This window comes from Aotus nancymaae, unplaced genomic scaffold (assembly GCF_030222135.1).
Source record: "Aotus nancymaae isolate 86718 unplaced genomic scaffold, 86718_ANA_hifiasm-v0.15.2.pri h1tg000014l, whole genome shotgun sequence".
Lineage (NCBI taxonomy): Eukaryota > Metazoa > Chordata > Mammalia > Primates > Aotidae > Aotus > Aotus nancymaae.
This window is the reverse complement of record NW_026988425.1, coordinates 33,648,718-33,676,112: the sequence shown is the minus strand read 5'-3', so window position 1 is coordinate 33,676,112 and position 27,395 is coordinate 33,648,718. Positions and strand designations below refer to the sequence as shown.

The 27,395-nt window shown below is 42.1% G+C and overlaps 1 long non-coding RNA gene across 2 annotated transcripts in view; it reads left to right on the top strand.

Moving 5' to 3' along the window:
• LOC105722470 (uncharacterized) overlaps positions 1 to 27,361 on the top strand; it is a 41,705-nt gene extending 14,344 nt beyond the window's left edge. The window contains exons 2-4 of one of the 2 annotated variants that reach the window (XR_010342574.1): positions 23,006 to 23,076; positions 25,521 to 25,685; positions 26,184 to 27,361. This is a non-coding gene — a long non-coding RNA (uncharacterized LOC105722470). Of the gene's footprint in view, positions 1 to 22,165; positions 23,077 to 25,520; positions 25,686 to 26,183 lie in introns of those variants that run through there. The other variant, XR_002478755.2, reaches the window with a different exon arrangement.
• Positions 27,362 to 27,395: the final 34 nt, after the last annotated feature.

The following is a 27,395-nucleotide window of genomic DNA, read 5'->3' as shown; positions in this document are numbered from 1 at the left end:
CCGTCTCAAAAAAAAAAATAATATAATTTTTAAAATTGAAGAGCTGGTTGTGTAAGTTTATAGATAGGAGAGAGAAGTTTGGATAAGTAGCCAATTCTGACAGATTTCGATTTCCCAAGTCCGATTTCCATAATTAGAAAAGGGGAACGCAGTAACAGATGATTTCATCTATTGGAACTACTGAAGAATGAAGACAGTTGAGTTGCTGCCTTGCTTCATTCTGGCTTTTGCCAAGTGTCAAAGTGAAACAGCGGCTTGGGACCATGGTTGGCAAGGAACTCGAATGTCAGAGCTTGTTTTTCAGGACCTTGAAGGCTATTCCTTTTAAAGACACCAGGTCTCTTTCCTATTTTGTGTCAGTTTTTAAATAGATCATTTCTAGCTGTAGATATCACAAATGCAATTTACAGTTCATTCACACGTCTGAGACGCCATATGCTAACTAACAACAGAAGTTGGAGTAAAAAAAGCAGGAAAGTGAAAAACACAAGCCTTCTTTGGCTTACCAGTACACCCACTCAATCTCATCCAGCAAAACTGTTTTGCATTGAGACCAGCTTGCCTGATGCTGATGCATCTTCAATCCTGTGTGGATCTGACGTTTTCTTTCAGTGTGCTGTTCCCTCATTATGCAGATACAAACTGATCTGCCTCCTCCCAGATTTTTTTCAAGTAATTGGTTGCTTGCTGTCAGCACATCCAGACACTTTTGAGGTATAACATGAACCACCCTCTCAACTAGTGTTGTCGTGTTTCAGTTGCCGCCACTGATACTGCTCCTGGGAGCTGGCTGACAGGTCATGTCCCTTTCGGCTGATGTAAGATGTAGATGCTCAGAGCTCAGAGTTGAAATCCAACAAGTGACCGAGCACTGGGGCTCACAACTGTAATCCCAGCACTTTGGGAGGCCGAGGCGGGCAGATCACCTGAGGTCAGGAGTTCGAGACCATCCTGACCAACATGGTGAAACCCCGACTCTAATAAAAAAATACAAAAATTAGCCAGCTGTGGTGGTGTGTACCTCTAGTCCCAGCTACTTCAGAGGCTGAGACAGGAGAATCGCTTGAATCCTGGAGGCAGAAGTTTGCAGTCAGCTGCAATCACGCCACTGCACTCCAGCCTGGGAGACAGAGAGAGACTCCATCTCAAAGATAAAATAAAATAAAATAAAACAAAATCCGACAAATAACAAAGTTGGACAAGTTCTCCTAGGTTCCTTCTAGCTGTAATTTCCTCTGTATTCCCCAACATAGCCCCAGCCACTGAGAGCACATAATAAGTGTTAACAATTGCCTATGTTGACAGGGCTGAATATATTTAAACACAGGATAACAATGGCAAACATTTGCTGAGTGTTCACTATGTGCCAGGCACCATACTACTTACCACCTTACATGCAGGATCTCAGGTCAGTTCTCACAGCAATGCCACAAGGAAAGAACTATTATCACTTCTATTTTAGAGATGGGGAAACTGAGGCAGCAGATGGATTAAGTAACTTGCCAAAGGTTGCATTTAGTAAGAGGTAGAGCTGCCATACAAACAATGGCTGTCCTACTCCAAAGTCCACATTCTTTAAAATTAGAATGACAGCATCAGTAATAAGACAGCAAAAACATTTATACAGTGTGCGAGGCACTTGTTTAAGGGTGTTACGTGGAATCAACCCTATAATTTTTAGAAAAACACATGAGAAAAGTCTACCTTTTACAGATAAGAAAATGGAAACACGGCGATGTTAAGGAATGTGCTCAAGGCCACACAGTGTGTAAGGGCCAGAGATGGGACCTGAACCTAGGCTTCAGAGTATGTTTTCTTAACCACATGCTGTTTGGGGGCACTTCCTAGATTTGGCTACAGAGTTATGATAAAGCTGCACCTCCTCGCCCACGGCAGGGAAAGAGAATGCAGCTTCCAGTCAGGGGTTCTTTTGCTCAAGTTCTGTGCTCTGTGTTTCTGAGCTATGCTATCAGCACCTGTGTGGACATCTCCCTCCTCCCATACACAGATGGCTTTCATGGGTGGTCCAAATGGCCTAAATCATTTCCTACATATTTCTAGGAAAGGAAAAAAGTGTGACCATAGTTACTTCCACAGGGGAGGATCAGTGGTCCCAAGTATGAGTCCAAGGGTGGTGGAGAGCCAAAATATGCTGCCCCTACATATGCATCTTTGGATCTTTGGCAGATAGACTATTTTGCACTAAAGTCCATGGAGAATGAGCACACCTAGGAAAAGCTCTTTTTTTTTGAGATGGAGTTTCACCCTTTCACCCAGGCTGGAGTGCAGTAGTGTGATCTCAGCTCATTACAACCTCTGCCCCCGGGTTCAAGTGACTCTTCTGACCCAGCTTCCCAAGTAGCTGGGATTATAGGTGCCTGCCACCATGCCTGACTAATCTTTTAGCAGGGACAGGGTTTTGCCATATTGGCCAGGCTGGTCTTGAACTCCAGACCTCAGGCGATCCACCCGCCTTGGCCTCTCAAAATGTTAGGATTATAGATGTGAGTCACTGTGCCCAGCAAAAAGCTCTTTAAAGAATGGGGTGCAAGTTTTTCTTTCGTATAAAGAATAATTATGACTGGGCACGGTGGCTCATATCTGTAATCCCAGCACTTTGGGAGGCCAAGACTGGCGGATAACCTAAGGTCAGGAGTTCAAGACCAGTCTGACCAACATGGCAAAACCCCATCTCTATTAAAAATACAAAATTAGCTGGGTGTGGTGGCGCATGCCTGTAATCCCAGCTAGTTGGGAGGCTGAGGCAGGAGAATTGCTTGAACCCAGGAGGCAGAGGTTGCAGTGAGCTGAGATCACACTATTGCACTCCAGCCTGGGCAACAAGAGCAAAACTCCATCTCAAAAAAATAAAAAATAAATAAATGAAAGGAGAGAGATCCAAGATGGCTGATCACTAGCAGCTCAGGATTGTAGCTCCCGGTGAAAGTGCAGAGAACGAGAGGACGCCACACTTTCAGACGAATATTTGTTACTCAAGGACCAGGAGATTCCCAGTGGTGGAGCCCCATGGGTCACCAGCGTGACTCTTGTGGCCGGCGCAGTGGTTTTGCCGGTGCCTTCGCGCGGCGGTTCTCAGTGCAGAGTAAATGGGACTGGGTCCCCTTCTGGTCGACATTTGGAGCTCCAGGAAGGCAGAGTCGCGCATTCAGCTGATTGAAAAAGGGACTCAAGAGGGAAGCCAGACCAGAGATTCCCGGGCAGAAAAGCACCATGAATCTTAACACCGCTGTTTTGGCTGGAGCAGTGGGTTGCTCAGATTTCGGCGCTGGGAATCAACAAGTTGGATGTCCACTCAGAGACCTAATTTGAAAGTCGGTAATTACAAAGATGACAGGTGGATAAATTTACAATGACGGGAAGAAACCAGCATAAAAAGGCTGAGAATACCCAAAATCAGAATGCCTCTGCATCTACAGGGGATCACAGTTCCTCATCAACAGGGGAACAAGGCCTGATGGAGAACGAGTGTGTTCCAGTAACAGAATTAGGCTTCAGAAGGTGGATGATAAGAAACTTCTGTGAGTTAAAAGAACATGTTCTAGCCCAACGTAAAGAAACTAAGAACCTTGAAAAAAGGTTTGACGAAATCCTAATGAGAATAGACAATTTAGAGAGGAATATAAGTGAATTAATGGAACTGAAGAATACAGTAGGAGAACTCCGTGAAATATGCACAGGTTTTAACAGTCAAATTGATCAAGCAGAAGAAAGGATATCAGAGGTCGAAGACCAACTTAATGAAATGAAACGAGAAGACAAGATTAGAGAAGAAAGAGTAAAAAGGAATGAGCAAAGTCTCCAAGAAATATGGGACTATGTGAAAAGACCTAATTTATGTTTGATAGGTGTACCTGAATGTCATGAAGAGAATGAATCCAAGCTGGAAAATATTCTTCAGGATATTATTCAGGAAAAGTTTCCTAACCTAGTAAGGCAGGACAATACTCAACTCCAGGTAATACAGAGAACACCACAAAGATATTCCTCAAGTAGAGCAACCTCAAGACACATAATCATTAGATTCACCAGGGTTGAAATAAAAGAGAAATTTCTAAGGGCAGCTAGAGAGAAAGGTCAGGTTACCCATAAAGGGAAGCCTATCAGACTCACAGCAGATCTCTCAGCAGAAACCCTACAAACTAGAAGAGAGTGGGGGTCAATATTCAATATCCTCAAAGAAAAGAATTTTCAACCCAGAGTCTCATATCCAGCCAAACTAAGCTTCATAAATGAAGGAAAAATAAAAATTTTCACAAACAAGCAAGCACTCAGAGATTTCATCACCACCAGGCCTGCTTTATAAGAGCTTCTGAAAGAAGCATTACACACAGAAAGGAACAACCAGTATCGGTCATCCCAAAAACTTACCAAAAGGTAAATAGTATCTCCATAATGAAGAATCTATATCAACTAATGGGCAAAATAGCCAGGTAGCATTAAACGACAATATTAAACTCACAAATATCAATATTAATCCTAAATTTAAAGGGATTAAATGCCCCAATCAAAGACACAGACAGGCAAATTGAATAAAAAGTCAAAACCCATTGGTACGCTGTATCCAGATCCATCTCATAAGCAAGGACACACAAAGACTCAAATAAAGGATTGGAGGAAGACTCACCAATAAGATGGAGAGAAAAAAACAAACAAACAGGAGTTGTAACTTTCGTCTCTCACAAAATAGACTTTAATAGTAACAAAGACCAAAAGAAACAAAGAAGGATATTACATAATGGTAAAAGGATCAATGCAGCAACAGGAGTCAATGTTCATAAATATATATGCACCCAATATAGGAGCACCCAGATACATAAGACAAGTTCTTAATGACTTATAAAGAGACTTGGACTTCCGCACAATAATAGCAGGAGACTTTGACACCACATTGTTAATAATCGACAGATCAACGAGATAGAAAATTAACAGGGACATCTATGATTAGAATCAGACCTGGAACAAGTAAACTCAGTGACTATTTATAGAATTCTTCACCCCAGGTCCACAGAACATACATTTTTCTGTCTCACATTACACCTATTTTGAAAGTGACCACATAATTGGAAGTAAATCACTCTTCAGCATTTGCATAGCATTTCACAGATTTAAATGAAATATTGGTTGGCTGCTTATTTGTTATTTTCTTCCCTTATTCCTTCCTGTCTCCACTGTTAAGCACAAATATCGGCATAAAAGAGGTTTTTAATACCTATTTTTAGATTGCATTCCAGTCCGGGCAATAGAGCAAGAATCCTGTTCTCTCTCTCCCTTTCTTTCTCTTTCTTTCTTTCAAAAAAAAAAAAAATAATAAAATAAAATAAAAATAAATAAGAATTACATTTATAAAGGAGATTTTTATATAAAAGGTGTCACCTACCAGGAAGAGCAGGACTCTTAACTGTTATCATTGGAGATGGCACTGACTTCAATCTGCACTACCAACCTTACCCTTGTTTGCCGTACTTCTGCTGGTTACCTTCTCATCACTTGCCTCCCGACCTCAAAGTTCCAATTCCTTTTTGCCTTGTTTAGCTTAAGATGATATATTATATAAGCCCAAGTTTTCACCACCCCTTTGGGTTGCTCATCACTGGGTGTGCCCTTGTGGAGACATGATCCACATGTTAGTAAACTTCTGTTCGTTTTTCTCTTGTTTATCTGTCTCTTGTGAATCTAATTTATAGGGCCTCATCCAGAGAACCTGAGATGGGCAGAGGAAAAATATTTTTTCTCCTTCTCTCCAGGGGGGACCGTGTACTGGTCCCTGAAATTTAAAGTGCCCAGAGCATGTAGGAGGTGATATACTTTGGGTTTCTTGGGATGTGCAGTAGCAACGGTGATTGCTTGGTCCAGCAGCCTCCACCCCTTCTCTAGACCACAGGGGTGGGTGTGCGACTTGGCTGGGCCAAGCTGAAGCCTCTCCAAGGATTTTCCTGGCTGGGGCTGATGGAAAAAAAAAAAGCTCATTTTTGTCTCTTGGTGCCTAAGGCTGGTTGCAGTGGCCTGGGGCCATGCTCTGTGTCATGTGGGTAGAAAAGAATGATGCTGGCAGCTGAGAGGAGGTGGAAAAAGTCCTGGAGGCCTTGGGGCCCAGGCTCTAGTCTTCCTCAGTCACCTCCCTGTCCTGCCTGGTTGTGTGAGACAGTAACTTGCTCTTTGAGTTCCACGGAGTTGGGTTTGCCAATTGCAACTGACTAGAAACCATCTAGGAGGGCTTAATTATTCAATTGTTTTAAAGGTTCTGTGTCTCTTCCCACATATATGCCAGCTTGATGGTGTGCACTGACTCTGATTATAGCTTTGTAGTGCCATTTCAGGGGCCTTGTTCTCAAGTAAAGAAACATCTGTGACCAGCCAACCTGTGAGGCTACAGACAAAATGGGGTCAGCTATATCTGATTTCTCTTACTGTTGTAAGTTTGCAAAGGTGGTTTCAACAGGGTTGTTTCCTTCTGAAGACACTGAAGGAGAATCTGCTGTATGTCTCTTCCCTAGCGTCTGTCATCTGTTGGTTTGTGGCCATCTTCGATATTCCTCAGCTTGTAGCTGATCACCTGATCTCAGCTTGTAACTTGCAGCTTGATCACCTGATCTCTACCTTGATATTCACATGACATTCTCCCTCTGTGCATCTGCCCCCCACTTTCACCTTTATGTAAAGACACTTGTCATATTGGATCAGAGCCTGTCCTAATGACCTCATATTAACTACTTATATTTGGAATCTTATGTCTGTGACATAAGATAAGGTCACATTCTGAAGTACAGGGACTTAGGACTTCAACGTATACATTTGTAAACATAATAGGTTCATTGCCTAGTACACACAACAAGTCACTATGCCAAAATACAGGGTTGCAGCAGAGAAAGATGTTCAATCATAAGGCTGTTAAATGAGGAGATGAGACAGGAGGAAGCCTCAAATCCATCTCCCTGGGGAATGTGGGGTTAGAGCTTTTAAGAGTTTTGGAGTGGGTTAAAGTGTGGAGATTGTTGATGGCCTAAGAGTGCAGGGTGAAGTCATGGGACAGGGAGGTAAAAAAAATATATTCTCACACTGATTTGGTTCCTCTGTGGGGGTCTTTAAAGTGGTTGGTGTCAGCTGTTCTGCTGGAACTCAGGATCTGCTTAAGCAAATTCTTAGGCAAAAGCCTTATGATTCTAACATCAGAAGTTCCTATCTGTAGAAACAGTGTGGATGCAAATGGTCAGTGTCTGGTACTACATCGCTTTTGGTTATAAGGAAGTGGGCCACAGTGTTACAGTAGGTAGCTGGTCAGACATGAGCAGAGCAGGAGAGGGCTTCCCCCACCAGACACCCACCAGAAATGTCAGGGGACCATCAGGTGATGGTCAGGCAGTTGTTAAGCTATCTCTCTAAAATAATAATCGGCTGTAGTTGGCCCCAGGAAAAGGCAGTCCCCAGTAGATAGAAAAACCTGAAACTGGTGATCAGCAGCTTCCTAATAAGATCTCAGGGGTTGGGTGAATGGGCTCAAACATGTACATTAAGAGGCAAAATAGTGGAATTTAACTGGCATATGATCTTCTAGGGACATTTCATTGGTAAGGGAAGAATGCCTCAAGTGAGCACGCATACAGCTCCAGTAAACACACTATGCTTACTCACCTCCCAAGTGCTAGCAGGCAACTGCACATGCAAACAGCCCACCCCAAGGGAAGAATCAGGGGACAAGGGATGTGAGACCCTGGAAGCATGCCAATTTATAAAATCCCAAGTCAAAGGTCAAATGGCACACTTGATCTCTCAAGTTGCCTGCTTACAAGTGTACTTTCCTTCCTTTCATTCCTGCTGTAAAGCTTTTTAATAAAGTTTCACTCCTGCTCTAAAACTTGTCTCTTCTTCTGCCTTATGCCCCTCAGTTGAATTCTTTCTTCTGAGGATGCAAGAACTGAGGTTGCTGCAGACCCATATGGATTTACTTCTAGCAACAACAGTGCAGCCTGTTACACTCTTGCCAATGCACCACAATGTAGCAGTCCTTCACTGCTTGAGGTATCACTCAAAGTTCTTTGTCTCACAACAAAGAAAATTAAGGAGTGCAGACACCAAGAGTAAGGTTGTAGCGAAAGTTTAATAAACAAAAGAAGAAAGCTCTCTGCTGTGGAGAGGTGGCTCCAAAGAGGGTTGCCATTTTTACAGTTGAATGAAAAGGCTTTTATAAGGAACTGATGAGGGCTGGGTGTCTCATTTGCATAAGTTGTGAATTTCTGGTAGCTCCACCCAGTACTCCTAATGTGCATGTGGGCCCTTAGCTTGAGTTACTCCATATTGCTTTGTTACCCTTACTGCGCCTGTGTCAAGGGATGGAATTTTCCATTGCAGGGATGCCTGTGTAGGCTTTCTTATCTGTGTGACTGTGGGCATGTCTTAGGCAAGCCCCTCCATATGCAAGTTCCCTTATCTGTGCCCGCAGCTTGATTTTTCAGGCTGTTCTTTTGTTTGAAAGAATTCAATCAAGGACTTACCCTAACTGCCTACATGACTGGTTTCTTCCTTTTTCTTCTCTCAATCTGATTAATGCTTAGTTATAAACTATATTTCTGTCTGGAATTCTTGTTAACCCTGTGACAATGGCTTCATATCTTACGGGACACAACCCAATCCTTAACACTAGGGAATCAAACAGGGAGACTGAGATACAAGGTGGTATCTCATATTCACCCAGGTGGTGGTAAGGGAAACCAAAAATATTTCAACCCAAAATATAGTTTATTGATATCTTTTGAGATGTTTATCCAGAGGTCCTCACAATGGAATAACCCTGAAAATCTGCCTTTTGTGGAGGAGATTTGCATCTGTAGAAAAAAATCTACATTAGCAAAATAAACATCCAAGTTTTCTTGGAGGACCTGTCTGGATCTAGACTTAACCACAGGCTGCATCTCTTCTTTCTGAGAGCTGTTACCTGTGACTTTCATCTGATATCAAGATCATCCTTGCTTACCTTATCTTTTTTTCTCTCCATCCCATAACGTGTCTTGCCATGTTCTGGGCCTCTATTCTTTCTGTAACTTCAAGATGGTATAAGAGCATCAACCATCTGGCCCTTTAAGTTTTAATATTTCTTTTAATGGTTTTTTTCTTTTCAGAGACAGGGTCTTGCTTTCTTGTCTAGGCTGGAGTGCAGGTGTATGACATGACTCACTGCAGCCTCAACCTCCCTGGCTCAAGCGATTCTCCCACCTCAGCCTCCTGAGTAGCTGGGACCACAGGTGTGTGCCCCTTCCCAGCTTATTTATTTATTTTTTAGAGATGGGGTCTCACTATGTTGCCCAGGCTGGTCTGGTCTCAAACGTTTGAGCTTAAGCAATCTTCCCCCTTCAGTCTCCCAAAGTATTGGGATTATAGCTGTGAGCCAACATGCCCAGCTGAGTTTTCATATTTTGTATGACTCCTATGTGTGCACACTGAAGACATTTTGAATGACTCTTTTCTCCTATGAATCTACTTTTTGTCAGATGGTTTTCAGTGAACCTGCAAGAGGGCAAATGGGAAGTTTTCCCTCAGTCCCTACAGTAGCTTTGGTAAGTAGACACACAGAAAGCTCAGAGCCTGGATTATAATTTTACTTTTATGAGTTGCTTTACTGTGGTGACCTTGGAAGTCACTTAACCTTTCTGAGTGTCAAAGGTGAGCAGAGTGGGCTAGATTGGTGGTTTTCAAAACGCATTCCATGGACCCCCTGGGGACCACGGTTGAGGATGAATTGGCAGATCATGAAACACTCAGCTTGAGATATTTTGCAGATCCTGCACTTGATGGATCAGTTGGCACCACCCATATCGATAAACTGGCTCATCTTATTCACTACCATGAAAACAGAATAGGGGAAATCACCTCCGTGACTCGGTCATCTCCCACTGGGTCTCTTCCACAACACACAGGAATTATGGAAGCTACATTTCAAGATGAGATTTGTGCAGGGACACAGTCAAACCATATCAGTTATCTTCCCCTTGTCTAGCAAACAAACCGGGAACCCAGCCCATTTTTGCAGCTGTAAAGGTCTCGTCCTGCACCCTTAGGTCCCTTTCTCACTTCCCTGTCCTTCAAAATGCTTCCCATTCTTTCAAAACTTCTCTCATATGTTACCAATGCAATAAAGCCTCAGCCACTGCCCTAAAATGTAATTAACTTCCTCCTCCCATTTCCTTCCATCTGGCCAGAGCAGCATCCTACATGTCTCCAGGATGTTTTGGAGACCCTATTGAATTCCTCAAGTTTCAATTTCAAGTTCATTCTGTGTATAGTTTTTGAGCACCTGGACCCATGTATATGATGAAAAGAAAATAATCTCCTTCCTTATTACTTTTTTCCTGGTGCTTATTCAGCATTTCCTTTCTGTCCTTTATAGATGCCATTTCAGAAATGTCAAACACTGCCCAGCCACATTCTAGTATGTGTAGCTGGACATGTCACAATATGGTCAGATGTTTGCTGATGATTTTAAGTTCTCTTGAGGCATTTAATTATGACCACATGGATACAAGTTCAAATTGAGGGTAGGCTGATTTTTTCCCCCTGGAACTGAGAGCTAAAATCTAGTGGGTTTTTTGGGTCTGTTTTTGTTTTAGAAAACAATCTCAAAAATGTTACAAATTTATAAAAAAAAAAAACCGAACACAAATGAAAAATCTCAAACAAACAAAAAAACCAAAGCAAAACACTGCAATTACCAAAACCCATTCCCTTTTCCTTAGAGAAGCCAAGACACATAGTTGTAATTGAAGAGGTTTTTTTGTTTTGCTGGGTCTAGTTGGCCAGTCCCTGGAGTTCATCAAAATTTGTTCGGTAATTCCACATCGCCCCTGAAAAACTTTCCTTTGTTTTCAAAAATAGTCATACTTCACATTGGTTTTTTGCAATACTCGCTTTGTGTAATTGCTTTCTTAGGAGGAATGAGGGTAAAAGCTAGTATATATTATTCATAAGAAACGATGGAAGGAAGGAAAATATCTGGTCCAGAAGATTTCTGAATATGTCATCAGGGTGAAAATTAAATGGTATCATTTGAGTGTTTTTACATGAACCATTTATATAACAAATTTAAAAAATATTTTCATTGTATTTTCCAAAACAAAACCAATATAGAGATAAATAGAAGTGACAGGAGTGAAAAAACACTGTTACTGTCCTCTTACCAATGGAAGTAGCAGCACGTCTCCAAGTCTTCATTCTGACATTGATAGAGGCAGACAAATGCCCTGGCGAAATCCCACCTCCAAGCCGAAGACAGTTTAAAGTCTGAAAGCCAAGCTGCAGGTTAAATCCTCTGACTTGATAGGGAACTTGTCTTCCCATTTGGCATGTTTTCTTCTGATTGGTCCCCATGCTTCACCTATTTTGCATATACCTACCCTTTCCTACTTGATTTTTTTACACCTTTGTGTTCATCTTTAAGTGGGCCTTTGCTTTAACCCTTTTTGCATACTCACAAACCAATCAGCATGCACTCCCCATTCTCCATAAAACACTCTGGACCCAATCACATGGGGGAACCATCCCCCCACTCCCTCTCTGCTGAAAGCTGTCTTCGTTGCTCAATAAAATTCTCCTCTCTCCTCACACTCTAATGTTCTGTGTAACTTAATTCTTCTTGGGCTCAGTACAAGAGCTCCAGAAAACCAGAATGCAGGTATAAGCTAACACAGGTGAGCTGGAGCATGTCAGGATGGCTGAGTGAGGTCCCAGTGGGGTGTTGTCAGCCAGGAGTCCCTGGCTTGCAAAGTGACATTGTGGAGACCCCTGGCTGGCAATGCCCCACTGGGGCATAAATGAAAAAAATGGCTTTAATTTAGTCAACCTATTTTAGATGGCATCCTTAAATATCAGCCATCTAAGATAGGCTGAATTTATCTGTATCAGTCTATAGCTGATTACTTCTTTAGTAACTGTTATTTAGCTCAACAAGAATAGAATAGGCTGAACGAGATGTCTTCAGGCTAATTCATAAGCCCTGCTGCAGTTAAATAAAAAACTTGTAGTAAAAAACACATATTATTAAATTTACCATCTTAACCATTTTTAAGTGTATAATTAGTTTGTGTTATATATTCACATTGTTGTGCAAAAGATCTCTAGGAAATGTTTCATATTGCAACACTGAAACTCTGTGCCCACTAAACACTAATTTCCATTTTCTCCTTTCCCCAGCTGTTGGTAATCACTTTTCTATTTTCTGTTTCTGTGATTTAGATTACTTTAGATACTTTATATATGTGGAATCATACAGTATTTGTTTTTTTGTGACTGGCTTATTTTGCTTAGCATAATATCCTCAAGGTTCATCAACGTTGTAGCATGTGACATAATTTATCTCTTTTTAATGACTGCATAATATTCTATCATATGTACATACCACATTTTCTTTATCTATTTATCTGTTGGTGCACATCCAGGTTTCTCCAACCTCTTGGCTGTTATGAATAACACTGTGTTGAACATTGGTGTGCAGATTTTTCTTTGAGACCAATTTTCATTTCTTTTAGACATATACTCAGAAATGGAATTGCTGGATAATAATTTTAAATTTTGAGGAAACGTCTATGCTCATTCCAGAGGTATTTTAGAGGTAGATTCAACATGATAATTTACTATAGGGGGTGAGAAAGATGGGGTCAATGACAAGTAACATTTATATAGCTTGGGCAGTTGGGTAACATTGTTCAATGAATTAGAAAACATATGAAGAACAGGAAAACCAATGGGGTTCTTTGTGGGAAATGTTGAATTTGAGATGCCTATGAAACCTTCTAGTGGAAATGCCTCATAAAAAGTTAAGAATACAGGTGGGTATCTCAGGAGACAGATCAGGGCTTAAGCTACATCTTTGTGACGGAATTAGCCTCTTATATGTATCAGGGTTTTTGTTTGTTGCTGTTTTATAAATATTAGGAAAACAATACTCTGTTTTACTTTATTTACTAATTTATTCAAAAGTATCTTGTGAATGGATAAGCCATGTACCAGCACTACTCTAGATTCTGGGAACAAATGATTAATACAATTCTTCAGAAACTTGTAGTTTTAGCAGAAGATTTGGCCATGTACTGAAAGCAGAGATGCAGGTGTGGGGGCATCCTTAGAACCCCAGAGTTGGTATGAAGATTATTTTAACCTGAAGATATTTCAGATTCAACAGACACAGAAAGAAGGCTTTTTGGAGCTTTACTTATCTGAATATATGTAAAAATGTCTGAGAAATAAAGACTGTTATAAATACTTGAGGCTGGTCTGCCCGCAGAAGATAGACTAAGAGTAAATCTGTCGTAAACCTTCTCTTAGAGGAATTGTTATGTCCCTGAAGATGGAAACAACACTCATACACGTATAAACGTTATGATCAAAGTTTTTTATCTCCTATTTGTTCTTCTAAAGAACCCATTTGTCTTTCCTAAAGAAACCTATTTATTTTTCCCATAGGAGCCATTTCTCTTTCTTACCTTTCCCCTATTAAGTTAGGTGTATAAGCTCCAAACTCTAACCACACCTTTGAGTTACTCGTTACTGAGCACTCCAGTGTGTACATACATTGCATGTGTAAATACATTTTTTCTCCTGTTAGTCCATCTTTTGTCAGTTTAATTCACAGGTCTCAGTCAATGAACACAGTTAATGGAAGAAATGTTTCTTCCCTCCTACACAGTGAAGAGAGAAATTTTTTTCAGAATGGCTAGAATAATGAAAGTGGCATTGAATAAAATCAGCAATATAGAAAAATGACCAGATTTTGAAGACTATGGAGGAAGGAAGTTATTCCATTTTAGACTTCTTAATGTCTATAAGAATAGTGAAGAAGTTGTTATAAAGGGTATGCATCCATCGAGCCTTCTCATACATTGCTTACTTCTCACAACCAGATTTTTTAACCTTCCTCAGCCTAGCTTCTTATACTCTTCCTAACAACATCGCCTCCAAATGCAGGCAGAAAACAAGTAGAAGGTGTCTGAGAAACTGGGTCTGGTGCTCTGCAATGGCCAATCACCCACTCTGGCTTCCCCTCCAGCTTTTCTACGTGATTTAGTCTGCTCCTCTGGAGGCTTTCCAGACCTGGAGCAGCTCTAATCTACCAAGGGGATGGGTTCTGAGTAGCTCTTTCCCATTTGGCCATTTTCTAAACTCTCCCTGGGAAAAGTTGTATTTAGATTTATCCCCTTTCAGAGCAAAGTCACCTACGTGAGCATTAGATCAGAAACCTCCCAGACCTTACCCAGGCATCAAGGACTATTTTGATGACTTTGTCTTGAATTAATACTTTTCTACCTGTTTACCTTCTCTGATCTTTCTATTGTTGACTACCTACCAGGTTTAATAGCAGCAACATGGCTCAGATTATTTTCCCTTGGTTGTTCTCTAATTATCTCACACATTCAATATTTGCCTCTGTTACTCTATGAGAAAAGAAATTATTTAATATAGTTTTATCATATTTCTTAGAACAGCACAGTAGTGGGAGCATAATAGGGTCTCAATTAATAATACTTGTTCAAATCAAATTAGAGAGAGTTATATAGATTTTTACAAATGATCAAATTGTTTTTGTCTTATTTTTAAAACTCAAACTATAAATTTAAGTTGTCATCATCATGACTTTCATGTTGTTGTTGCTGTTGTTTTTATAAACTCTTTTATAGCCATTGCTCAAGGAGAACCCATGAATATTTGAGAAAGAATGGAGGCTCTGATACCACAATGTGATTTTTGTTTTTGGCTATGACTGGAAATAAGGAATGTTCAGTCAATACGCATTCCAGAATTCCAGGCCTACACATTTTGGCTTGGTTTCAGAATGTGGACTCTATTAATGGATACTTGAAATATACACAATTTTCCATTATTTATGTAGTTGACTTAGAATGGAATTTTCTTTTTCTTCATCCTCCAGAAACTCAGTGTTGCTTTAGTTCTAACATGTACTTACGTAATTCTATATAAAACAGAGAGCTCTAGTATTTCCTGAGCTTTGACCACTTGACTCCTGTGAGTTCCTTCTGGGTCTCTCCCTCCTGTGAGAGGGCTGGTGCACATGCTGAGTAGAGGAGAAGCAGGATGGGAGGTTTCAGTGTTTAAGAAACAGAGCAAGATGTGAACCATATAATATACACATATATGAGAACACCTGGGAGAAACTCTGGGTTTTATGTTTCAGTGCAAACTGTGGGACTTACTTCTAGTTTATTCAAAGGATCCTAAGGGTTTAAAGTCTGTCCAGGAAGCTGGGCCTAGCTGATGACTTCATATTGAAATCATGCAAAACCTGTGAGCTCATGAGCTGGGAGATGAAACTGGATGAGACAAAAATGGCTTCAAGTGAAATTGCAGTAAGTCTGTACAGGAGTATTCAAACTTGAAGAAGGGAGAGTGGATAAAAGCAGGCCACTGGAATTTGGAGATTGTCTTGCAGGAACTTGTAGCAAAATGAAACTGCTTGGTTTCACTCAAGCCCTTGAAAGACTCTTATAACCGTATAAGAACGTGAAAGCCAAGGAACACTTTCCGTTTGCTTTTCACTCTCTCTAAATTTTGATGAGTGCCATTCTCAGTACTTACTTAAGGTGGACGATAAGGTCAAGCCTATTTCTGTTGTCCTTCCTGCCCTCTCTTCCTGTACAATCCCAATGCACCATCATCAAATGGCTCTCACCGAACTATGCTGCACAGAGTCTCAACATGTTTGTCAGCTTCTTTGTCTGAGACAGCAGGGCTTGGAGAGCTTCTAGACTTGAGGTTTCTTGAAGCTAGGCGGGGTGGGTGGTGTTGATATTGGGCTTTGATGGTCCAAGGAAGACCTGAGTGACAGTGTTCAAGAACCACATCCATACAAGTCAGGCAGATGGGGAAGAGTGGGGTTGATGATCTGAAGGAGGATCAGAGAGTCTTAGTCAGCTTGGGCTGCTATGACAAAATACCATAAACAACTGGCTTAAACAACTGAAATTTATTTCTTACTGTTTTGGAGACTGGGAAGTCAGGGTGCCAGTATGCTTAGTTCCCTGTGAGGACTCTCTTCCTGACTTGTAGATGGCTGCCTTCTTGCTATGCCCTCACATGGTGGAGACTGAGAAAGCAAGCTCTCTGGCGTCTCTTCTTATTAGGCACTAATACCATTATAAGGGCTCTACACATATGATCTCATGTAGCCTCTCCCAAAAACCCTCTCTAAACACTATCACATCGGAGGGTAGAGCTTCAGCATATGAATTTTAGAAAGTCAGTCCATAGCAGAGAGGTTGAATTCAGGTACAGAACACAAACTGAGAAAACCTTACCAAAGACAGTAAGTTCAATGGGGTGACAAGGCCCCAGAATGCAGTCCAAAGCCCTTTTCCTAGGTCACCAGCATCTCCACTGTTCCTGGAGGGGAGGCTAAGTGCTCTGTGTTGGTCAGTTTCCAGCCTGCTCTAAGCAGTGCCTGTAACTGGCTCAGGTCAGAGACTAAGTGTACAAATCCAGGGTCAAATTTAGCTTTGTGGACCCCTCTGAAGTCCATGCCAGAATGCAGCATTGTGGGAAAAGCTAGTCCCCAGCCCAGTCTCTTCCCACCATTGGTTTGCTGTCCTGCACAGCTATGGGCTTTGTGCCTACACGTGTGAACACTCCAGTTCACGTGTCCAAGCCCTCTTCATATTGTGCAACCCCCATCTGCCACTGCCAGCAGCTGCCCATTGGCCACCCCTCATAGAGCCTGCTTTGTTCGACAATCTTACTGTTGGTATCTACATCCCTTATTGTTTTCTTCCCTATCCAAGCAGTTGATTTCAAGGATTTGGAAAAGTAAGACATGCTTCCCTTCACAAAGAATCAGGAAAGCGTTGGTCTACGGTCTAGGAGACAGTGTAATGAGGCAGTGAAGTTTGTGGAATTTGGCAGTATGAGGTTGCATCTGGCAAGTTTCCTAATTCCTCAAAGCCTCAATTCCTTTATCTCTAAAATGGGAAGAATAGGATCTACTTTTTAGGAAATACAGAAGAAGTATTTGATATAGCACCAGACACAGAGTAAGTATTCATAAAAATGTTAGCTATTTTTATTACTATTTTTTTTTTTTGAGACAGTCTTGCTCTGTTGCCTCGGCTGCAGCGCAGTGGCACAATCTCAGTTCACTGCAACCTCCACCTCCCGGGTTCAAGTGATTCTCCTACCTCAGTCCACTGAATAGCTGGGACTACAGGTGCCCGCTACCATGCCTGGCTAATTTTTGTAGTTTTAGTGAAGACAGGGCTTCACCATGTTGGTCAGGCTGGTCTCAAACTCCTAACCTCAAGTGGTCTGCCCGCCTTGGCCTCCCAAAGTGCTGAGATTACAGACATGAGCCACCGCGCCCAGCCAATGTTAGCTATTATTCTTTTTGTAGTGGTTGTAAATTAACAGGTAGGAGAAAACAAATTTAAGCTCTTCTTGAATCTTGAACCAGATTTCCTTATGTTATATACTTTACAAGTATATGTATTTAACTTTATTGTATAATTAATGAATAAAATGAGTTTTTAAAATATTATTTGATTTATCTTTAGCTGAATCTTCATTTCATTATGAAAATTATTATTACTGTTATTTTAACTTTTATTTTAGGTTTGGGGATACATGTGAAGACGTGTTACATAGGTAAACACAGGTCATGTGGGTCTGTGGTACAGATTATTTCATCATCCAGATATTAAGGCCAGTACCCAATAGTTATCTTTTCTGCTGCTCCCCCTCCTCCCACCCTCCCCTATCAAGCAGACCCCAGTGTCTGTTGTTTCCTTCCTTGTTTTAGCCAGATTTCTAATCAGATGGATTTATACACTTGGTCTCTGTGACCTGAGCCAGTTATTGGCACTGCTTAGGGTAGGCAGGAAAAGGTCTTCATCTTGCTAATCTGTTCTGGCTGACAAGGGCTGCCTGGAGAACTATATTGAGGAGGATCCTAAGGCTAAATCTGGGCAAAATGCTGTGATCAATTAGTAATGTCTGTCCTGGGTGCGGGAAAAGATCCCTGGATTGTACTCTGTTCCTGAGCAGTAGGAAAGAAGATGGACTTTAAGAGAAACACTGGGTTTAAGTCCCACTTCTCCTGGCTTTGTGACTATGGACCAGGAGTTTAACTCGCCTTTACTTAGTTGTTTCATCTGTAAAATAAGAATAACCAAGTTTGTGGGTGCGGTGGCTCACACCTATAAAGCCCAGCACTTTGGGAGATGGTGAGTGGATTGCTTAAGCCCAGGAGTTCAAGACAGTCTCAGCAACATAGCAAAAACCCATCTCCATAAAATATACAAGAATTATCCAGGTGTGGTGGTACACACCTGTACTCCCAGCTATTCAGGGAGGCTGAGGTGGGAGGATTGCCTAAGCCTGGGAGGTCGAGGCTGTAGTGAGCTGTGATAGCGTCACAGCGCTCCAGCCTAGGTGACAGAGTGAGACCCTGTCTCAGAAAAGAATAACTGAGTTTACCCTGCCTACCTCATGGGGTGATTTGGAGGATGGAATGAGATAATGCTTGTAAGAACACTGTTGGTTGTGAGGTGTTATATAAATGCAAGGTGTTTGTTATTCGTGTGTGGTATTTGGCCAGTCGCTACTTGCTGAGGAGGGAGAGCCGAGTCAGTATGTCTGGTCTGGTCTGCCTGCGTCATCTCAGTCCAGGCTCTGCATTCTCCTGTAGCTTCTAAGTGCTGATCTATGTGAGGAGAGCATGGCAGGGCAGAAAGAACTTGTATTTAGAACCAAATGCTGGCTCCCACATGGACTCTGTGATTTTAGTCAAGTTTTGTAACTGGAGTGAGCCTCAGTTCTTTCATTTTTTCACGTGGAGATATAAATAAAATAATAACAACACCGACCTTAACTGTCCCCCAGAGGTTGTATTGTATAGCTTGAAGGTGATACACACCACAGCACTTGGGAAACTCAAAGTATGAGTAGTTTTGATTTTTCTATGATCTGAGCCAGATGTATTCTTGCTCTATAACCCTCCTTCCCTCCATGATCCCTAAGCAGCCTCTGACATTCTTGTCCAATCCCTGGTTCAAATTTCAGCACAGCCTCCATGAGCTCTCTGTGTCTAAGCTAGAGAGCCAGAGGCAAAATCAGGACTGGGCAAATCATTGGGAATCAGAAGAACAAGCAATGAAAAATGAATGTTAGTCCTCAAAACAGAAGCAGAGTAGGGCTGTGGCCTGGGAGATGCTGGAGAGGCCCAAGGACAGGCCCTATATCTATGAGGGCCAGGGGAAGGTGTGAAGAAAGTCAGTGGACCCTGTGGGAAGTCAGAGCCGGCTAGTGTGAAGGAACAGGTTCGCCCCAGAGCTCTAGCCCTAGGCAGTCCCTCAGGCCCTGACTTGCTTTTGGCAACTCTTCAAAAGTTTCAAGGGCCTTGGCCTTAGAGTGTTATGGGCCAGTTGTGTTCTGAGGTTGCTATGGGACACTGCACCCACTTGTAGCCTAAGCAAGGAGAATAGCACAGTCCGACCAAGGCTCTTTGCATTGATTTCTTTTATTATTATTTTTTAACAGGGTCTCTCTCTGTCAAGCAGGCTGGAGTGTAGTGGTGTGATCATGGCTCACTGCAGCCTTGACCTCTTAGGCTCAATGATCCTCTTGTCTCAGCTTCCTGAGTAGCTGGGACTACAGGTGCCACCACACCTGGCTAATTTTTTATTTTTATTTTTAGTAGACAGGGTCTCACTATGTTTCCCAGGCTGATCTCAGGTGATCCTCCTGCCTCAGCCTCCCAAAGTGCTGAGATTACAGGTATGAGCCACCGTACCTGGCCCTGTATTCGTTTCTTAAGGCTACTATAATAAAATGCCACAAACTGCATGGCTTAATCAACAGACATGTATTGTTCTAGAGGCTTGAACAGTCCTGGAAGCTTGAAGTCTAGGATTATCAAGATGGTGGCAGGAGTGCCTCCTTCTGAAGACTGTGAAGGAGATTCTGTTCCATGTCTTCCTTCTAGCTTCTGCTGGTTTCCTGGCAATCTTGGGTGTTTCTTGGCTTGAAAATGTATCCTCCCGATTCTTGCCTTCATCTTCACATGGTGCTCTCCCTGTGTGCATGTCTGTCTCTGCGTCCAAATTTCCTCTTTTCATAAGGACACAATCATATTGGATTAGGACCCATCCCCATCACCTCATCTCAACTTGATCATCCGCAAAGACCCCGTCTGCAAATGAGATACTGGGGATCAGAACTTCAACATATGAATTTTTGGGTAACACAGCTAATAACATCCTAATAATTGTTTGGGTAACAATTCATCTAATAACATCCTCCTTGCTTCTCTGGTGATTATTCAAAATGAGATGGGTCAATGAAGATGGGGAACGAGGTAGAACTAAACCTCAGAGTAACATAGTACCTGCTTTTGTGCAATTAGCAGCTGGAGAAGCACTTACACTTTGCAGATTATTTCCTCATATTCTGCTGGTGGAAGGGGAAAGGCTTCCGGTGCAGCATCTTCAGAGCTTAGAACAGTCCTGATATGGAGTAGATGCTCAATAAATGTTAACTGAATCAGTAATGAATAGAGTCTCGCTCAGTCACCTAGGCTAAAGTGCAGTGGTAAACTCTCAGCTCACTGCAACCTCCACTTCCTGGGTTCAAGTGATTCTCCTGCCTCAGCCTCCTGAGTAGCTGGGATTTCAGGCACCCGCCACCATGCCTGGCTAATTTTTGTATTTTCAGTAGACATGGGGTTTCACCATGTTGGCCAGTCTGGTCTTGAACTCCTGAACTTGCAATCCACCCACTTTGGCCTCCCAAAGTGCTGGGATTATAGGTGTGAGCCACTGCATCCGGCTCGTGGCTCTTCTTTTATCCTTGAGTGTGTCTTCTTTTGGTAACAAATTTATCAGAGAAGGGAGAATACTGTAGTCTAATTGAAATGCTTAGGTGTCCCTAGAGTGAGAGGCCAGTGGTGGAGACTTGGGATATTTGACTGGTTGGGAAGGGGCACTGGCTCAGGCCCTTCAGACTCTCAGCTTGGAAGCTGTGCTGCCTGGCTGGCTGTTTGCTTCAAGGAACACTACCTTTTATAATAATTCCAGACTCCCTTGCCTCAACTCTCCCACCATCCAGAGACAAGACAGACCTTGTGGGAAGCAAGGCTGTGGCCCAATCTTGACCTCCTTGACACCGGGCTGCCTTTTTAGTTTCCCAATTCTTAATTGCCCCTGGCCAATTTCACATCCAAGGATGAACAATGGCTCCAGTCTACTGGTGGGTGAACATGTTGATGGTTGCAGGTGCTTCCTTTGCACAATGGCCAGGTCAATCAAAGGGCAAGATGTGGCCCAGACAGTCACCCTTGATGCTCTCTACAATTTACAATGTTCTGACAGAACGCTGGTGGGTGTCCCAACAGCCACCTGTGTGCTTCCCTAGGACCCTGCCAGCCCTACTGATGCTATTGCAATGGCCTCTTATTGTTTAACGTATGTCAGGTGCACTTACAGTTCGTGCCTTATCTGAAAGGCCCTGAGCATGTACAGTTGGCCCTCAGTTATCTGTGAATTCTATGACTGGATTCAACTAGCCATGGATAAAAAATATTTGAAAATAAATTGTATCTGTACTGAACATGTACAGACTTTTTTCCTTGTCATTATTTTCTAAATAACACAGTATAACAACTATTTACATAGTATTTACATTATATTAGCAATCTGGAGATTCTAAGCAATCGAGAGATGACAAAGCATACGGGAGGATGTGCATAGGTTATATGCAAATACTACATCATTTTGTTATCAGGGACTTGAGCATCTGTGGATTTTCGTGTCTGAGGGAGGTCCTAGAACCGATCTCCTTTGTACACCAAGGGATGACTATATTTATAAAACCTAAACTCTCATTAAGAAGCTGAAGCTAGGCTGGGCGCGGTGGCTCACGCCTGTAATTCCAGCACTTTGGGAGGCCAAGGTGGGTGGATCATGAGATCAAGAGATTGAGACAGTCCTGGCCAACATGGTGAAACCCTGACTCTACTAAAAATACAAAAATTAGCCAGGCGTGGTGGCATGCGCCTCTGGTCCCAGCTACTCGGGAGGCTGAGGTGGAAGAATCACTTGAACCCAGAGGGTGGAGGTTGCAGTGAGCCGAGATTGTGCCACTGCACTCCAGCCTGGCGACAGAGCAAGACTGTCTCTTAAAAAAAAAAAAAAAAAAAAAAAAGAAGCTGAAGCTAATAAGTAAAAACCAACCAACCAACCAAGCAAACTAGTGAGAGAGGGTGAAGGTTTCCATTAGGATAACCAGATTTAACAAACAAAATATAGACAGGAAACTCGCAACAAATGTTTTTTGATGTAAGTGAATTCTGTGCAATATTTGGGATGTACTCACACCAAATTATTTGTTATGTACCTGTCTCTGAAATTCAAGCGTACCTGAGTTTCCTATTGTTGATTCAACAACCCTAGTTCCTGTGGAATTCCATGGTCAGGATATCCGATAAAACAAACCTTGACTCTTGACTGTTGAAACTAAATCTGGGACTCTTCCAGTTCTGATATTGGCAGGTCTTCTTGTTGCTGTTCCCAAGTGTGGGACCAGCGTCTTTGGGGAGTTCCACCGGAAGGCTCATGCATGACCCTGGCTCCTGGGAACTCCCTATAACAGGAGGGGCACAGCCAGCTCATGGAAAATGCAACTGAAACAGTGAAGTCAGCACATTTTTATATATGCAGTCTAATCACAAAGTGCTTTCAGGTAACCTTCTCATTTGATTCCTCAACAGCCCTGAATAGGGTTTGGCAAATATCATCTTCTCTGCTTCAGATGAGAAAACACTGAAGTGATATTGGCCAAGCCAAGCAGTGAATCGAGGGTCACCTGAGCTGTCAGGCTCTAAGACCAATTTTACCTTGACTTTTTATTAGAACATAGTACTTTGTTACTAGAGTCAAATACACGTTTCCAAAAGCAATACATTATGGCTTTTTCTATTTATAAAAGTGATATTTTATTATTGCAGAAAACATGAAAAACACAGACAAAAAAGAATGGAAGAGAAATCAGCAAAAGAAATAATTCTACCCTTGTGAGGTAACTACTGCTAACATGGAGGTGTATGGCCCTCCATTCTATGTTCTTCTTATATATATTATGTATTATTAGTTTTAAATAAGAAATGCCAAGTCCTCTTACACACATGCATGTATATATGACTGATAAAAATATAAATGTATGAGTACTTGTATATGTGAAGATCATCATATACATATGTGTACAAACATGTCTGTATATAATATGAACTTGAGTTATTTTGAAATTAGATGATTTCTTTTTGGCATTAATCAGATATTAAGATTGAGCACAAAAATAGGGTGAAAAGCACCAAATTAACTCTGGATAAAGATTGTAGGCAATGGCTGAGCATGGTTGCTCATGTCTGCACTCCCAGCACTTTGGGAGACTGAGGCAGGCAGATTACTTGAGCCCAGGAGTTTGAGACCAGCCTGAGCAACAAGGCAAAACCATCTCTACATAAAGACAGAAAAATTAGCTGGTTGTGGTAGTATGCACCTGCAGTCCCAGCTACTTTGGAGGCTGAGATGTCAGGATCACCTGAACCCGGGGAGGTCGAAGCTGCAGTGAGCCATGATTGCGCCACTGTCCTCCAGCCCGGGCAACACAGTGAGATCCTGTCTTAAAAAAATAAAAAGAGTGTGGGCAGTGAAGGACATGGGAACAATGTCGCACCACAATGATGAGTGAACCTGTCCTTCACAATGAATCTGTTCCTCATTAAAAATGAGTGTTTAGTGGGTAAGGGGGTAAAGCTAAAAAGATCTATCCCAAATGCTTTCCCACTGAGATATTGACTTACCCTGACTACTACCCTGTCAACAATTGGCCTCCCCTTTGATATAAGCATTGATAATCCAGAATTGATGTTGCTGCGACTCCAGTAGCACTTGGTACTCAACTGTAATATGCCTGCAATCGATGTTTTCATCAATATATAAGGCTTATATGCAACCTCAGAACCACTTCTTGTTTGAAGGTCTTAAGACGATTATTCATTTGAAAAGGCCGATACTTATATGAAAATATCTTATATGACAGCTAAAATGGTTTGTTTTTGCAGTTACCAGATATGACAACTTAAGGCATCATAGTCTGATGGTGGTCTGAGGCCAGATCAGAAACATCTGTTGAGACACACTCCTAGGCTATGGGTGACCCTTAATCACTTTCACTGGCCTTGCTGCAGGCTCAGCCACATCCGACCTGCTATGTCTCAGAAAAACTTCTCTCCTTTCTCTTCAAAAATAAACTTAAAATCACCCAGCATCTTAATGTAAGCAAAGCTATTCAGAACTTTGCAACCCACTCTCTAGCATGGTAGCAGACCCATTAGAAAATCACAGGAGATCACCTGGGGATTGAAGACGCTGCGCCACCTCATTCCAAAAGCTTGAGTGCATCTGACTCTCTGGGTCTCCCTTGCTAGCATAAACCATCCAAGAAATATGTGGCTATGGAAATCTACCATCAATGCTGGCACCATCATATTTGATTATTTCTTGTTGTATGCATGTCTGTAAACACCACATGCAGAGTGTTACCAATTTTAGGCATTTTGTAAAGTGATTATATTTGTATTTATTTTATCTCTCACTGGGCAGACAAATTCAGTTTTAAATGTATATTAAATCAAATGAAGAAGATCTATAAAAGAGGCATCTATCAAAACAGATGAGTGTCTATAACATTGTGGTCTAACATGTTTTTTTCAATGTGAATCTTGCTTTGAAAGTAAAATGTTGGAAGGCTTTGCTTAAATCTACCAAGCAGGAAAACCAAATGAATATAATACAAAACAAAATTCCAGCTGGCCAATTGTTTCAGACCCAAGGCCTGTTTTACTTATTCTTTTTGTAGGAAATATTTTCCTGGAACATCATTTCTATGGCAGAAATAGTGTCGAGTTCCTAAGGAGAAGAACTAGGAGGAAGCTCTAAGTGTAAATGCCCAAACAGTGGAAGGAAAACCACACATCAGTTGTTTTGAAAACAGTAGCTCCTTGGAGCCAGGATTTTGATGAATCATAATGAGCACTCACAAATTGATTTAATATTAAAACGCATTCAAGCAGTCTTTGAAACTAGAATTCTCTAACAGTGGATGGACTAATGAAACTCACCAGGAAGGCCAGTTACTCAGTTCTGCGATGTCTTTGGTTATTCAAGACATGTGATTGCCACCTAGCGGCCAACATTTTCACCTAGAAGGTTGAGCAGTTCTGCAGCCCACCTTGCCCAATGTCTAAGGACAACAGCACCACTTCGTTAGTATTAATTCAAATGCTTTAACATTTCCTCTCTTATTGTATCTCTTTGTTCTGTGTAAGTCACCCATTTACCATCCCCAATACCAAACGTTTTCCTTAACTCCAAGTCATTAGTCCCAGAGAGCCCAAGAACCTATCTGCAAAATTCCCTCCATAGTTCTCATTCTATTTCCTTTTTTTTTTTAAATCACAGTTGTTCAGTCGATAAGAAGAAGGGCTCCTGCCTTCATTTCGTCCACTCAGCTGAAGGGCTCCTGCCTTCATTTCGTCCACTCAGCTGCTTCCACTTTCTCTCGTTCTGTTTTACGTCACAAGATACAAGGGTTCCTTGAGAGAGGAGCCTCTGAAAGAAAGCTTGGTAAGAACAACTGAAAAGCTGAGAACAACAGTGTCAGAGGCTTTTGAACCAGAGCAACTCCATCTTGAAGAGCAGCTGGGTGAAATAAGGCTGAGACCTACTGGGCTACATTCCCAGATGGTTAGGCATCCTAAGTCACAGGATGAGATAAGAGATCGGCATAAGATACAGGTTATAAAGACCTTGCTGATAAAATAGGTTGCAGTAAAGATGCTGGCTAAAACCTACCAAAACCAAGATCGTGACCAGAGTGACCTCTGGTCGTCCTCACTTCTAACACTCCCACCGGCACCATGACAGTTTATAAATGCCATGGCAACGACAGAAAGTCACCCTGTATGGTCTAAAAAGGGGTCACATGTATAATCCGCCCCTTGTTTAGCATATCATCAAGAAATAACCATAAAAACGGGCAACCAGCAGCCCTCGGGGCTGCTCTGCCTGTGGAGTAGCTCTTCTTTTATTCCTTCACTTTCCTAATAAACTTTCACTTTACAGATTCGCCCGGAATTCTTTCTTGAGCAAGATTCAAGAACGCTCTCTTGGGGTCTGGATCCGAATCCCTTTCTGGTAACAGTAACACTCCTGTTACTTCACCAAGGAATTATTCATAAACATTTCTATGCTACCAAGACCAACAAAGTTCAAAAACAGTAATACTGATAATACAGCTGTTTGTGGTGAAAATATGTGGAAAAAACCTCATATATACTATATATATTTTCATTATTCAAGGTAAGGATGGATATATGTAATCCTTATGCTTTGGGGAAAACAAATAAGCCCACAAAGAGTTGAGACATGAAATGACAAGGCAGATGGTGAAAAGAAATGGTGTTTGTCAAATTTAGTGTTTTTTTTTTTTAGACAGAGTCTTGTTCTGTTGCCCAGGTGGAGTGCAGTGGCTCAATCTGGGCTCACTGCCTCCCGCCTCCTGGGTTCAAGCAATTCTCCTGCCTCAGCCTCCTGAATAGCTGGAATTACAGGCATGGCACTGCCATGTCTGGCTAAGTTTTGTATTTTTAGTAGAGATGGAGTTTCGCCATGTTGGCCAGGCTGGTCTGAATTCCTGACCTCAGGTGATCCACCTGCCTCAGCTTCTCAAAGTGCTGAGATTACAGGCATGAGCCACCTTACCCGGCCCTAGTTTAGTCTTTACGTTGACAAAGCACAAAAATTAAACTATTTGCCATGTGCTTCCTCTACCACACCTAGACCTGTTCTAACTTCCTCTATGCCCTGATCCAAGCCTTGGAGCCCATCGCCTTGGCTCCTTGCCTTGGTTTCTTGTTAGGTAGAATCAGTGCTAGGCTCCATCAGGAGAATGGAGGGCAGGAGGAAAGAGAATTGGGGTAGAGGGCAGAGAATGCCAGGGTGTCCTGTCCCCCATGCTCACTTTCAGCTTTCAGCCTTGCTTCTGGCAGTGACTCTGTGTCTCCCGCTTCTGGTAGAGACCTCTCCATGGCTCCAGGCCTCACTAGACTCCATTTCCTCCCCTGTTTTTTCTCATTTAGGGGTAGTAATAGCTTCCTGCCATTGCTCCTCTCTGGGTCTTTATCATCCGGTTACTTTTTCCACCCTCTGCACCTCTGCGATTAAACTCTCTTCATCTAAGCCACTTGAGTTGAATGATTTCTTCTGCTGGGATTCCTCCTAAGCCCTCCCCCATCTGTGCAGGGCCCCCACGGAATGTCAGACTGTCTAACTCAC